Raw genomic sequence first — 15,924 nt, 5'->3', positions numbered from 1 at the left:
AGACGCCATGACATTGGTGAAAAGGTGTGATAAATGCCAAAAATTCGGCAAGCTAATACACCGTCCGACCAAAAATCTGACGGCTATTTATAGCCCAGTTCCATTCACCAAGTAAGGCATGGACATCCTGGGGCCATATACCTTTGCGTCAGGCGGACGGCGGTATATTTTTGTCACCGTGGATTATTTCACCAAATGGGCAGAGGTAAAGGCGGTCAAAAACATCAAGACTAAGGACGTCATCTCCTTCATTTGGAAAATATCATCACCTGGTTCAGGGTGCCTATGTCTATAGTTTTTGACAATGGCCCTTAATTTGAAACGCCTCAACTCAAGACTTGGTTAGGAGATCAAAGGATCTGACATTGCTTTGCATCAGTCAGCCTACCCAAGCAAACATCCAAGTTGAAGCCTTCAAAAATTTCATCTCAGGCGGTATAAAAAAGAAGATTTAAACAGCTGGCGGCCTATGGGCGGATGAACTACCACACGTCCTATGGGCCATCAGAACAACAGCGAAAGGGGCAACTCGAGAGACTCCATTCCTCATGGTGTACGGTGTAGAGGCCTTCTTGCCCATCGATTACTATGAGCCGACTCTTCGAATCATTTTGTATGACGAAGAGGCAAATTAGGAGGCCATGCGGCTAGCATTGGACTCGCTTCCAGAGCGCAGGGGAAATGCCACCTTGCGCCATGAGATCTACCTTCTATGAATGACTAGAGCCTACAATAAGAGAGTGCACAAGCGGCCCCTTAAGGTTGGGGACTTTGTGCTACGGAAAATAGAGGCATTTAGCAGGGCAAATAAGCAAGGGAAGCTAACCCCAAATCGGGAAGGCCCCTGCCGAATCTATGAAGAAGTAAGAGGCGGCACCTACCATTTGGAGACACCAGATGGAAGGCAGCTACCCAGAACCTGGAATGTAGATAACTTGAAAAAGTTCTACTTCTGAAATTTTGTCAATTTTTTATTCAAACTCATTAAAGATAAATCTGCCTTCTTTCCCAAATTATGTCTATTTATTTTCACATTCAAGAGCACTGCCTGCACAATGTGCAGACGGACCAAGCCCAATATTTTAATGCATTACAAGGTACCGCCAGCGCAATGTGCAGACGGCCTAAACCTAACCATTTTACCATGTTCGTGAGAACTGCCTGCACAATATGCAGACGGCCCAACCTTACTTAGAATTTTGTAAAGTACAACAATAAGGACCGCCTGCAACATAAGCAGTCGGCCCGAATGCCTATGCTTAAAAGCACCACCTACATAATGTGCAGACGGCCTGAATCTACTTACCATTTATAAGCTAAGTGTCAATGACTTGGCGGCTAACTATTTTTCTTAAAGAGGCTGAAGGGCGGATATGTTTTATATAAAGCCGTCTACTCCAACATGAGTACGACCGTCTACTCAAACATGAGTAAGACAATCGGCGAAGTCCATTTGGGCAAATTCGTCAAAGAGAGCACCTCCCATTCGGGTGGTACATTGCTCTATAAATCGAAAACAAACGGCCCTACCAACTGTCTAGATTAAGATAACGCTCGCAGCCGTTTGACTTAATCTAATTTGAAATATAAAAAGTGTAAGTTTTTTCAACTATTTTAATCCAGACGGAAAGCGACCACTATTTCATTTTAGAGGCTACACTACTTATGTATCACCGCCTGTTATTGTTCTAGGGGAATACAGACGGACAGATTACGCTTATTTATAAGCTAAGTTCAAAGACTAGCGGCTTAAGAGCATCAAAACGACTAATCGAGGCGTTTGGCCAGATACTCACAGTGCCTATCCGTCTGCTCAAGATGGCCGTCAGTCGCTTTTTTTGGAGCAGTCACCATAGTGATTGATTGACTTAGAAACCTATCATACTCTTTAAAGTATCAATAATTTCTAAGTCAATCAACCCATTTTTGTAACCAAGCGAACATCGGGCCAGGGGCAAAGACATCTGGTAAAACAAATAATCGCATAGTATACAGGCAAGTTAAATACTTAGCTTAAAATCTATGCATATAAAATAAAATTAAAATCTTTAAAAATTTTAAAGCAAGATGTCAATATAATCAAAACCGGTCAGATTTCCTGAATGCTTCATTAAAATTAAAAATAGTCGTCCCTGTGGACGACTGCAAAAGTTAACCGGAAAAACTAGGAGAAATAGTTGATTCACCCGACCCCTTGGTCGGTTAAAATACATAAATACTCAATAGCCTAAGGTAGAAGGTTAGTGATTATACCTTCCACCACCTCCCCCTCTTTAGCGGCCTTACTTTCGCCCTCTGCTGAGCCGACAGCAGTAGTGAGTGGCTTGCCACTCTTCGACACTCTTTGGGGGTCCGGCTTATTGGGAACCCTATTAGTTGAAGGGCGGGGGCCGTCTGCGACTCTTCTGGGTTTATGGACAATGGTGTTTTCTAGGCTTGCTAGAATCGCCAACATCACCACCTAACTTCTTTTGAAGCTTCGGGTTCGGCTATCTAGAGGGAGAGGGTTTGGACGAACCGCCCTACATAAAATACACAAGTTAGTATACCTGCAGCCTCAAGAAATCTCAACCCAAGTATAGTGGAAAAGTTTCTCACCTTAGGAGCTGCGCTTGACGGCTGCTCCTCATTAGTCCGTTTGGCCAGGATGGACGAACGGTAATAAGCTGCAGAATGTGCAGCCGGCTTCTTGGTGGCCGAGAGCTTTTCCATGGTAATATTTGCACCAAGAAAACAAGAGTTAGAAACAAAATAAAATCAAGTTCTAACATAAAAGAATAAAACCAAATGGCATACTACCTCTCAGCCTCTCTGTACTACGACCGCAAGCTGCCAAATATGTCCCGTTAGAAAGCCACTCATGACAGGGAATGTAGCTTTGCGGGGTAACCTCCTTCTCCCCCGTCTCTTCGTTGTCTCGAACGGCCACAGTAAAAAGGCCTCGATCTAGTATCTCCTCCTGCGCCATCCATTTGGACATTGTAAAATTTCTTATTGGCAGGCTGTCGATGGAGAAGACATTGTAAAATTTCTTCCTCCAGTCCTTCCATTTGGACTCCTTCCCCACCACCATCATATAACCCTTATGGCTAGTAATGGTGAACCATCCGACGCCTCTTGATTGAGGAGTCTTGCTCAGATAATGCGTGTGAGCGAATGCCTCAAAGCTGAGATCCACCTCCAGCATTTCACAGGCAGCAACGTAGCCCATGATGTTGACCCAAGAGCTGTGGGCTAGTTTCCAGATACCTAGTTGGTATCCCTCTAGAATCCTCTCCACGGCTAGGTGGAGAAGGAAGGGAAGACCAGCTTTAATGGCCGCCTCATAGCAGCCAAAGCATTGGTCGTCATAGCTGGCCTTCTCTGGCCAGACGACTGTATCCTCACAGTTCGGCACAGAGAGAAGAAACCCATGTCCCATAACATGATTGGAAATGAGCTTCCCAAAGTCCTTCGTCATTTTCTCCCGCCTTCCTTTAGGAACATGAAAATAATAGGGAGCACGTTCCAGCCGGCGCAAAGCAGACGGCTCCGCCCATCCTTCCCCCATGTCCATTGACAGGGACTCTCTAGTAGTAGTTAATTTTGAACGCGCCTCCTTCGGGTCAATGGAGGCGTTGTCAGAAGATGATGCATTAGAGTCATCATCGGAGTTATCGTCCAAGTTGGGGGCCTTCTAGCTAGTGCCTGTAGTGTCCTCCCCCATTTCCTCATCCGACACCGAATCACTCGGCCCGGGAATTTGTTGTTCATCATCCAACTCCTCTAGAATCGAGGAGCTCGGGGTGCTAACAGTGTTGGGAGGGTGATCACGAATCTCGGCAACAAGCGCCCTAATGGAGCTTACCGAGTATACAGTTGAACTTTCCGAAAAGTACCAAGCACCATCCGCCCTATACGTCCTACTAGTCTACTTTGTTCTGGCCATGGCGTCCTGTAGAGGCATAGACACGATCAAGTTTGGAAAAGTTCTCAAAGGGGAGTCCTTGAACGAGCATTCAGCACTCCTAGTTCCAGATTAAGCCGTCCCCGGTGACCGGCTGATCGTTAACCTAGGCCGTGCCAGGTGCGTTTAGGAAACCATTTTTGAAAAAGATAAAACAAAAATAAATAAGAAAAAACAAGACGGTTACCTTACTAAATGAAGGTACACAAGCCGCTTGGTCAAAAATTTGCTCGCAGCTGGACTAGTGGCCGAGTGTCGGATGCTATCACAGAAGGAGGCAAAGTTCTCAAAGTCAAAGATTCAAAAGATTCTCTCTGAAATTCACGCAAACGTGTGAACACAATGAAGGGGTCAACCCCTATTTATAGAAAGGGTGAAAAATCTAGGGTGAAAATCCTATATTCTACCCATGGTAAATGGTAAAAAGCCGTACCAATGAAAAGTTGACACCTGTCACAGACTGCCACGTGGCAAGCCACGTCACCCTTGTGAGGGGCAAATGATTTGGGTATTTCTACCCTGTCAAGTGGCCCAATGAGAGCGCGACACGTGTCACTGAAAGAGGTGTCCAAATAGACTTCCCAAATGTTGACACGTGTCACACAGATATGGCCCCTGGGAATGGCGGCCTTCAAGGCCCAAATCCCAAGGGAGCCGCAAAACGACGCTGTCCTAAATCCTAGGACATCAAACCCTAAGACAGGCCACACCTTTCTAGGACCCTATAAATAGGGAGATTCCCCATTTTATTGGGGAACGTCTTAATAATTAAATCATTTATTGCTCTCGAAAACAGAGAACACCTGATCTCGGAATCTGAGAAGATATTTACTTTCCGCACGTTTTACTCCAAATCCGTACTAATTTAATCTTTAGAGGCGGAGCTTCGAACATTCGGAGCTCCATTCTTTTACAAGTACAGCCGAATTTCTTGGACCTAGTCTTCGAGTTGTAACTCTCCCAAGGGACATAAAAACACCAAACAGTACCCACCATACTACTCCCCTACTTTCCCTCTCCATTTTCACAATTATCAGCAGCTGCACTTTCCTTTTATCTCCGCCACCTATCCAACACAATAGTAACAACAACACCAGCACACTCCAACCTCCCACATAACTCACAGCCACCACAACCCCCTATGCACACCACACCTCTGCTCACAGCCACCATTTCCCCATCATTCACTCGCAGCCCCTGTGACCTGCACCTTCTCAAACGCCAGCCAACATCACCAAAATCACCAGAAATCACCAACCGCAACTAACCATCAATAATCGCCTAAGCTACCAATTGAATAGTGCAGCGCGATAAAACCATTAATTTCAGTCCAAAGAGTTAGAATGTTCAGAGCGCGTGCTCCTAAATAATCTAATTCCTTTCTATTCGAAGCAGAGGCCTTGAGCGGCCGCTCCGATTAGTATGCGTGGTCGCTCCGATTTCGCATCTAACATCTGTATGTATTAATGAATTAGGACGGTTGAGATTTCGTTTTGATCATCCAAGGGCACGATTTAATGATGATTGAAAGTGAAGCTTTCCAGCCATTTGATTATTTGCGATGACGGTGATGATGCGCTGATGGTGATGAACGAATTAAAGCAGCACGAAGGTAGAAAAAAGCTAATGGTTTTGGGATTTAATTTTGGTGGGTTTTTGTTTTCTTTTTTATTTGGTTTTTTATTTCCCTTTTTTTTTTCCTTTTTATTTCTTTCTTCCTTTATTTTCTATTTTCTTTTATTTTATTTAGCTTGTATTATAAGTACCCATTTTTGGGTTAATACTCTCTTAACTTTTAATCAACTTTTAATACCCCCTAGATTAGTTGAGCCTCTCTCTTATTTTTCCTCTCTTAGGATTAGATTAGGATTTTCTCTCTCTCTAGTTTAAGAGTAGTTTTAGAGAGAGAATGCTTGGATTTCAATGGAGATTTGACATTTTGAAAAAGTAAATTTGTGGATTCTCTTCTCAATTATTCAATGAGCTTTTCTAACATTCTCTCACCTTTATTACGTTCATTAATTCTTGTTTTTGCTTAATTAATTGTTGATTTGAGTAGTTAGTTAGTTTTCTTGTTTAATTCTTATTTTAATTCTAGTTTTAGATTGTCTTACATGTATTTGTTCATCATGTTTGCTTAGATTTTGCTCTAGGGATATGGATGAAGGGGATGTTGATGTTTTTAATTGATTAATTGTGTTTGAATTGTGATTGAGGCTTGATTTGAGACCATGGATGATGACTTTATTGCTTAGGGACTTTCTAGCTAATTTCCCTTATGATTTTTATCGTGCTCTTAATTAATTGTGCGGAAGTGAGTTAATTAAGGGTTTAATTCCATCCATGTTTAGGCTAGTTAAATTGCACAGGAGTGAGTTGATCTAGTCGAGTTAATTAATATGTTTGATTGTGCGGAAGTAAATTAAATGTGTTTATTTCTCCTAATTAAGCCCTTGATAATTTGTGCTCATTTGGTTAGTGGAATTCATCAATATGCCTCGATTCCCCTATCTTTAGTGTTTTTATCGCTTGATTTTATTTGTCTTACTTGTGTTCCTTAATTATCTTTCCAAACATCATTTCCGATCTAGTTGTTTAAGCCACTAACATCATTGACACTTGGTCTTCGTGGATTTACCCTATACTTGCATTGTTTGGTGTATGTTTAGGTATATAAATTTCTAATTTGATCTGGGTAGTATCCCAACGACTTACTCACCCGCGTTTAAATTTTGGCGCCGTTCCCGGGGACTAAGGCATTCATTAATTTGTGTTGATTGGATTAGCTAGGTTCTTGTAAAAAGTTTGATCTTTATTTGCTTTTCTATGTTTTTTGTAAAAAAAGGCATGCTTATCTTTTCCTCAATTTGATGATGAACCTTTCTATGCTTACTTTGATAGATTTGATGGTTTCCTTAGTTTCCATGGGTATTCTCTTAGTGATTCTTGTAGTATAGCTTATTGGGGCAAGAATTAGTATATTAGGGGAATGGTTGAGAATATGTATGATGGTAGATTCTATTTTTTGTCTATGCATGATGCTTCGATTTTCTTCATATGGTTTTCTAGAGATTCTAATGATAAATAATGTCATATTTCTTGTTATGATTCTCAATGATTCATTTAATTTTTGCATGTATTCTCTTGATACTTCTAATATGCCTTGTGATGATCCAAATATGCATGTTGACTACTTCCCCTTTTATGCTCATTGTGATGAGGTTTGTGCCAAATTTGATGATATGCAATTTGATTTCGACCATGAACCTCAACCTAATAACATTGATGCCCAAATGCTTTCCCAAATACAAAATCTCACCCAACAAGTCCACGAGCTTGAAGAAGAACAAAAATTGAGAGAAGAAAGACTCACCCAAGTGATGAGTGCTAGGATTAATGTAAATGGTTTTGAGGCACCTCATTTGGAGTGTGAAAGTGTTTTTGAGGATGATGTGGGACAAGGGTGTAAAGGTGAAGGAAGATTTTCTTGTGATGAGAGGATTTTAATCCTTTTCATTCCCTTTTTGAGCTTGAGTTCCATCATTCCCTCTATTCACCCCCTTTGAGAGCTACACTTAGTGAGGATGTGAGTGAGCCATTTTCAATTTTGGTTGAGGGAAAACCTGATGAGGATGATGATGAGTTTGAGATTCAAAGAGAGATTGAGAGTCCCTTGGATGATGGTGGAGGAGTTGAGAATGATGAAAACTTTGATTTTGAGGATCCAACCCCCTTCCCCATCTTGATAAGTCTACCTTGCATGTTTGTGACCCTTTTATCCATGAGTCTTTGGACTCATTTGAGGTTATGACTAGTTGTAGGGAATAATTCAAGCAACCCACACTTGAGCCCCACTGTGATCATACACTTAAGCATGGTGGGGTCCAAAGGGAAGGAAGCTAGAGCAAAAGAGTTGGCAACAAGTTTAGGAACTTGTAAACTCTTTACAAGATGAAGGTTACACCCCTTCACGATCCATGAGATCGCTAACTCCATAGTGGTCTGGAACCATGACTGGATATTCGGCGATGAAGGTACAAATCCAACCTAAAAGTGGTTGAACCTACCCTAAATAGGCCTCTACATTATTCTTCTCGTATTCATGTGGACTTTCAGATTAACATAAACTCAATATATTAAGCGTATTTTCAAAATTATTAATTATGTTATTAAGCGTATTTTCAAGTACAAATTCCCTTTAAACCTACAAGAGAGGGCGTGATCAAGCAATAACAATAACATCCAGCAACATAATAACATTGACACAACAAATCATCATCATCATAGAGTTAATATTCTCATCAAAACAGAATAATATTAGCAAGATCCTAGGCATGATACTAACAAGATTAATAACAAATCCTAGCATGTTACTAAATAATAAGGATTAAATCTTTAATCCTAACATGATACTAACATGATAGAAGAAATAGGAAGTAACCTAAACATGATACTAGAAAGCAATAAATAACATCCTAACATGATACTAGAAATTAAAATAATCTAAACATGCTTTCTACAAAATAAAACAATAAAATTACTTACTTTTTTGCCTCATATGTCTTTCTGTCAAAACAATACACACGTTAGTAACTTCAATGAAAGTATTAAATTAAATAATTAATTTCAATAATTAAAATATGGATTTGGGACCAAACCCTCAGAAATTATCAACCTTTCACGTTTAGGGCGAAGGCAACTTCGAGCTTGGTTAGGTGCGTCTAAGTCTCGTGAAGGAGGAATATTGTATTTGAAAAGGCAAGGCTTAGAAAGCGGGTGAAAGAATAAGCTTCTAGCTTTAAGAGAGAGAATAGAATTAGATGATTGTTGATCATTAAAACGGACGAAATCGGCCCTATTTATAGAGAAAAATGATTAGAAAATAGTTAGAATTCGAATCGAATTAAAATTCCTTTTGACGCGGTAAGATAAGGACCATCGCAACGCAATAAAAACAATTTTTTTGAGGATTTTGTTTTTATCATATCTTTTGATCCAAAAGTCCACATAAAGAGTATAATATGTCGTTGGAAATCTCTTGAAGTCTACTTTCCAACCAAATTAGAATCAGATTAAATTTTTTGTAGATAAAAAGATATGGCCGAAATATGGAAGGGTGTTAGTTTTGGATAGAGTTTCGTATTTCTTCCATATCTTTTTCGTTATAGCTTGGAATTAATATTATAATATGTCATTTTAAAGAAAATTTCAAAAGCTATCCAACCGTGTAATATTTGGATAAAAATTTAGAGGCACAAAAATAATATCTAAACATATTCCCTTTCGCATAGAATAAGGACTCTCAAAAAGAGGAGTTTTATTCAATTTCAAATTCTTTAATCTTATCTTTTAAAAAAAGCATAATTAAGTTCTTTTAAAAACTCATAAAAGCTTCTAATTAATCCTAATTTTTTTAGTAATGGGATTAAACCTAAGGACCCTCCACATGATCATTGGGCCGTAGGTAAAATCCGGTTTGAGCCCAGTTTAGTATTTTGGCCATAATTTTCTCATCGGAAGTGGGCTTATAATATATTGTTCAAAAGCACTTTTCAAGCCCCATCCAACTACATAATTATTGGACCCATATCATGGACCAAACTAAGTTAGACTGGACATTTTCCATAAATAATGTATGAAAAGAAAGATTTTGGAAAACAAAAAGAAGTATTTTTATTAAAACAAGTGCATCACGAGACATTTTCACATTTTTCCTCATTCCATAATCAATGACGTGAAAGATATTCATTACTGGGTTTTGTTTTTGGGGATACACAATCTGGTGTCTACAAAAGCCCCCACTTTGACTGAGTTTGGAGAAACATAAGCTTCGAAAACAAAAGTCAAAGTAGCGATAGGGAGGGAGAATGATTCAGAATGTTCTATGATCCTAAATCATTCTTGTTACGCCGATACTTGCAAACTAGCTTTAGTTAAAAAGATAAAAGAGTTAAGAAAAGCGTATCTTGCACCATCGAGTACACGTATATGGGGTAACCGATTTTTGTTGCATTTGTGACGACCTCCACAAGCTAGGGAATATCGTCGAAGACCGCTCCGCTTGTAGCTGTCTTCAATTTTTTTGTTGTGACAGTCCTCCGCAAGCTAGGGAACACCATCAAAGATTACTCCGCTTGTAGCGATCTTCTGTTGTTTTGTGACCATCTTTCGCAAGGCAAGGAACATTTCGAAGATAACTCTGCTTGTGGTCATCTTCAGTTGTTTGTTAAAACCCTCCACATCCTAGGGAACGTCGTCGAAGACCATTCTACTTGTAACGATCCTCAGTTTTGTTGTTGCGGAGATACCTCGCTGCTGTTGATGCTCACTCATCTCTGAACAATGGAGCTTCGAATGATAAGTCCACGCGTCTTTGAACAAAAGAGCTTGATGATATGTCCACACGTCTCTGAACAAAAGAGCTTTTGAAGAGGGATGTTCACTCGTCTCTGAACAATGGAGCTTAAGAGAGATGTGCACACATCTCTGAACAAAGAGCTTTGATAGGATACCCACGCGTCTCTGAGCAAAGAGCTTTTATTGAAATGTCCACAGGTCTCTGAACAAAGAGCTTTGAATGATATGCCCACACGTCTCTGAGCAAAAGAGCTTGTTTGAAATGTCCACGCATCGCTAAACAAAGAGCTTTGAATAATATTCCCACGCGTCTCTAAGCAAAAGAGCTTGATTGAAATGTCCACTCGTTTCTGACCAAAGAGCTTTGAATGATATGCCAACGCGTCTCTAAGTAAAAGAGCTTGATTGAAATGTCCACGCGTCACTGAACACAAGAGCTTTGATTGTTTGTTGAGATCGTTCGGTTGTCTGCGAACAGGAGCTTCAATGATTGGTTGTATCCTATAAAATCAAATATTACCAAAAGACTTTGCTGGTGTTTTTCTTAGGGTTGACCTAAGGCTTAGTGTGCTCGACATTACGATTGCTTTGACTTGAGGTTGACTCAATGTGATTGATGTATTTGCGACTCGATGTGTTTAAATTAACTCGACTCAATGCGTTGTAACATGACATGACTCAATGTACATGACTCATGTGTGCATTGAATTGTGATTGTGCTCGTGCGACTTGAAAATGCCGAAAACTTTCCGTCATTTTTTTGGAGGGTACCGACTTTCTCCCGAAAAAGAAAGACGTGAAAGGAAAGAAGTGAAGTGTTTGAGGGTGCATGTTGAATGAGCTTATCCAAATGTATGTGTTGACGTTGTATCTCATGGTGCAAGGATTGTAGCATCCTAGACTATCTTGATTGATGACTCGATAATGAAAGTATTTAGGTGACTTAGGCACGGAGGCTAAGTACTTCATACTTTGTGATACAATGATGAGTGATTTTGATATGACAAGGCATGCTTCAAAGTTGTGTTAAGATTTCATGACAAAGGTTCCTAAAGGAAGGTTTATTTGGTCATGTATCTGTGATGTGTGTGAAAGTGACACTAAGTCTCAGTTGCAAAAGCTAAGTGTACGGAAAAGATATTTTGAGAAGAGTCAAATAATGGTGATCTTAGGCTAGGTAAGCTAATGATGTAGGGATCAATCCCCAAAGTCTAGATCTAAATGGATAGGATGAGCATAGGAGATCCCTTGATGTGATCATGCTTGAATACGTATGTGAATGTATGAATGCATTTTTAATATGGTCGCACCTTAATGTGAGGTTGCCTACGTATCCGTTAGGAATCCGGCCGAACGTAGCTCTAGCTAAACCTTGCACAAGTGTGTGTATACCTCAAAGAGGTACTTTAAGGGTTGTAACATGGTTAGGCTAAAGGTCAAAGAAGAAGGGGATAAAGGCTCAAGACCCTAGATAAGCCCCCAAGGTGTGCAACCTTGCTTTTGAATCTTTGTATTTGTATTTTTTAGGTTTCTCACTTTTGAACTTTCTTTTGTTTATATTTTTGCTCTCTCTTTTTTTTTGCTTTTGCATTTTTTTTTTTGATAAGTGTGGGCAATCCCGATCATGCGTACCTGGCACTCACTTGGCATTCATGTTTCTCAGGTACCGTACCTGGCACTCGATAAGAGACGCAATCTGAGACGTGTTCATATCAAAGACATGTTCATATCAATGACATTGGAACACTTGCCCTTTTGCACTCTTTTATTTTTTTTTTTTGTTTTTTTGGTAAAATCACTCAAGCTTTGTATTTAGAACTTCCATAAGTTGCACACTATCCCATCCCAAGGTTAGGTAGATGTGGGTTGAAAAAAGAAAGGTCTATCGTTAGACGAGGCTCAAAGTATTTTATCAATAAAGGATTGTATATTTTGAAAAGGTGAAGGTGATACGATATGGCTACAAAGGTGCCTTAAATCATTAGTATACCTTGTGCTTAGTTCGACATGGATTTTTTTTTTTTTTTTTTGATGCAATGCAATGACCATATGTAAGGAAATAAATTCTCATTTTATTAAAATGGAAAAGGATAAAATCTATGGATTAAATCTAAGGAAGATAAAGGGTGTATATGCTTGATTTATTGAGGGGAGGGGAAATAAAAAAAAGCATCACGGAATCTTGTTTTTGGAGCCCGCCAAGTGTCTTGCACTTATCATCACTCGATTTTCTTGCTAGCTGGAGGGAATGGAAGCTTGTTTGCATCGATGAGGTCTTGAATGAGATTTTGAAACTTGCCACATTGATTTGTAGTATGATCGTTGCTTTGATGGTACTTGCAATATGAGTCTGGGTTCCATTTGGGTGTTCTCCTTTCAAGAGGAGGATCTTGTATGAGCCGAATTGGAGTGATGAGTCCCTTAGCAAGGATTCGATCAAAGGCAATATTATAGCTCATCCCAATTGGGGTGAACCATCTTTCTGGTTCTTTAGCCTTTAAAGCATTTTTATTGATGCGACTTCCATTTTGATAGGAAGAAGCAGAAGAAGGATTGTCATTCTTCCTGCTCTTGCCATTACTGTTATTGATTTCAACCTTCTTGTTGTGTGAAGGAACACAAAGGCAATTTGAATCAACGAGATCTTGAATGCGATCCTTAAGGGTGAAACTATTTTTGGTGGTGTGGCCATGGCCTCTATGATATTTGCAATAGGAGTTTGGATCCCAATTGGGAGACCATTTCTCTCGTGGTGGGTCTTGACTTGGACTGATGGGATGAATAAGATTTCGACCGTGAAAATAGTCGGAAGCTTCATCATAAGTCATTCCTATTGGTGTGTATTTATCAATGCTTTGTTTTTCCCGTGGCTTAGGAGCATTGAATTTTCCCTTAAAATCTTGATGGGAAGAAGAAGAAGGAGGATACTTGTCCTTTTCATTCTTATGGTCTTGTTAATGATAGCGTTGTTCGATGACTGACATCCGATTTGCTAGGCTTTCCACCATACTCAAGAGCATGACAATGATATCTTGCAGTTTTCGAACGTCTTCTTTTAGACTTGACGAGTTTTCCTTGGTTATCATCTACGTAAATTTCTTCATCCTCCTTAATCATGGTCACTTCATCAATAGAAGTTATATAGACTGCCTCGATCAGGGGCTCACCTACAGGTGTGATAAGGAGTGAAGGATCGAAAGATATTTGATCTTCTACAATGGCTAGAACTTCGAAAGTTTTATTGTCATCGATTAGGTCTTGAATAGCGTCTTTGAGTTTCCAACACTCCTCAACGTCGTGACCCCTTCCCTAGTGGTATATGCAATGTTTATTAGGATCCAACTTAGGTGTCCTAGCTTCTGGAACTGGGCCTTTGATAGTACCTATGGGCATGCTAGTCCTTTGTGGTGTAGCTTTTCGAAAGCTGTCTCGTAACTCATACCAAGTGGAGTGAACACTCTTTTTGACCTTTGGACTCGTTGTTTAAAGGTGTTTGTAGCATGTACTTCATTAATGAGAGTGGAAGAGAAAGGATGGTCGATCTTCTTTCCTTTCGCATTATCAACTTTCAAAAGGTCATCTTCAATATCAATGCCTACATTGTAAATAGCTTTGAAAGTGTTTAAATTGCATTGATATTTCAGGTGCTTTTGGTATTTGCCTTTGAGATTCTTAATGACCATCTTTACGGACTCTTTTTCGGTAGGAACATCTACCATCTTAGAGGAAGTTTCCCTCCACATGTCGAAGAAGTAAATCCTTCGTTTTCCTTTTGTTTCAGCATCTCAAGTTGTCTATGGTCGGTTTCAACTTGAATGTTGCACTTTTATCTATCAATGAAAGCGTTTGTTATAGAATCCCAAGAGGAGATAATCTCTTTGTCTAGGGAGAAGAACCATTGTTGACAAACGGTTTCTATAGATAGTGAAAACAGTGAATGGAAAACTTTCCTATCAATTCCCTTAATATTCATTATTGTTTCAAAAGCTCTTTAATGAAAGTAAGGGTTATCAGTTGGCTTGAACTTCGGGATGTCATTGGCATTGAACTTCTGCAGAAGAAGTTCCTTGTCCACCGAGACCCCTTGTGAACTAATCTCTTGAAATTTATAGTCATTGGAAATTTTACTAAAGTTTTCTTCTATATGCTCAACCTGTTGTTGCTTACTAGGGTCGTTGGCTTGAAGAGTGAGAGTTTTGAACATCTCGGTCAAGTTAGTCATGTTTTGCCTTAGTTCATTAACTTCTTCTTGGGATGCCATTTTCTTCTTAGCTTTTCTTCTTTGTCGAATCGGTTTATCAAAAAGTAGGACTTGTATGAAAGTGTTGTCTTTGATTAAACGCCCTTCTCTCCTAAACCAAGTGTTGTGGAAAGGGAAGTCATGGATGTTTATTATTAATTATTTGACTCAAACTCAATTCAACATACAATAGATGGGAAGAGATCATGGAAGAATGTGGGAGTGGTATGCATGAAGAAAGCATGTAGAGAGTGGAAAGATAATGTATATGGAGAGATATGGAAAACTTAGGAATAGAGTTGACCCCCAACTTAAATGACGGAAAGAGCGACCCATGCATGAACCTAAGACATGGTATGGTGTGAAAACAGTTTGTACAAAGTGTGTGAATACTTGTGAGGGTAAGTGATATGTTTAGGACTCGTGTCATGACCATGTGACTAGACTATGTGACTAGACTCAAACAAAGATTAAGTTCAGACCTCGCGTATGTGCACTAAATTGGGCAGGCTGTAGTATTTTAGTCACAGCATTTGATTTGTGACTCCCAATTGGACGAAACCAACTCCAAATGAAAGGTAAACTTCGGTGCTATAGATCCATAGGTTGTATGACTCGTAATTCTTTTTAGAACTCTGGTTATGACCAAAAAAAGTTGACGCTTGTGCAGTATACGGAAATAGAAATTCGGGTTGGCTCAAAGGAACTATGACTCAATTTTAGACATATTTATTAGCTCAAATTAATTAATCAATTAATTAAGCAAAGTCCTTTATTCATAGGTTATTTTATTTGGAATTATACACAATTCAAACAAACGGTTAGTGTAAACACATATAGATTATGTACAAGCAAGAATGCACAAATAGTCAAGTAAGCACACTATGATGCAATGATTTTGCAACCTAACCATGGCTCTAGTTCTCTAAAGTTCAAGGATAAGGGTTAGTCAAAGAGGGTCCATGGTTATGAGTCCGGATGCATCGCGCGGAAGCCTTACCTTTGGAAGGGTTGGCGCATATGGAAGGGACCCCACAAGTTAAACATGTTTCCATGGTTTGGTGAATTCCCAAACTCGGATGTAACCTTCGTTGCAATGAGCGTTCGATTGGGCAGATAGATCATGAATTCCCAAAGGGTTATGGCCATATTTAGAACACATATGGGTTCAAAAAAGAGGGAAAAACTCAATTAGGAAGTAAAATCGAGCAAACAGTACTAGAACCGGTCAAAGCAAGAAGGTAGAGTTTTGGCTCGGTATTGGAAGAACTTGGCGCGAGATAACAGGGACCATCGCGAGACAATAGCTCTGTCGTGCCGCGATATTGCTATCTCACCGCGACAGAGCCATCGCATTGCGATGGGCACTATTTTCTTAGCG

The sequence above is a fragment of the Chenopodium album genome, chromosome 11 (genome assembly GCF_948465745.1).
Source record: "Chenopodium album chromosome 11, dcCheAlbu1.1, whole genome shotgun sequence".
NCBI classification, from domain to species: domain Eukaryota; kingdom Viridiplantae; phylum Streptophyta; class Magnoliopsida; order Caryophyllales; family Amaranthaceae; genus Chenopodium; species Chenopodium album.
The sequence above is the reverse complement of the archived record's forward strand: the minus strand, read 5'-3'. Positions refer to the sequence as shown.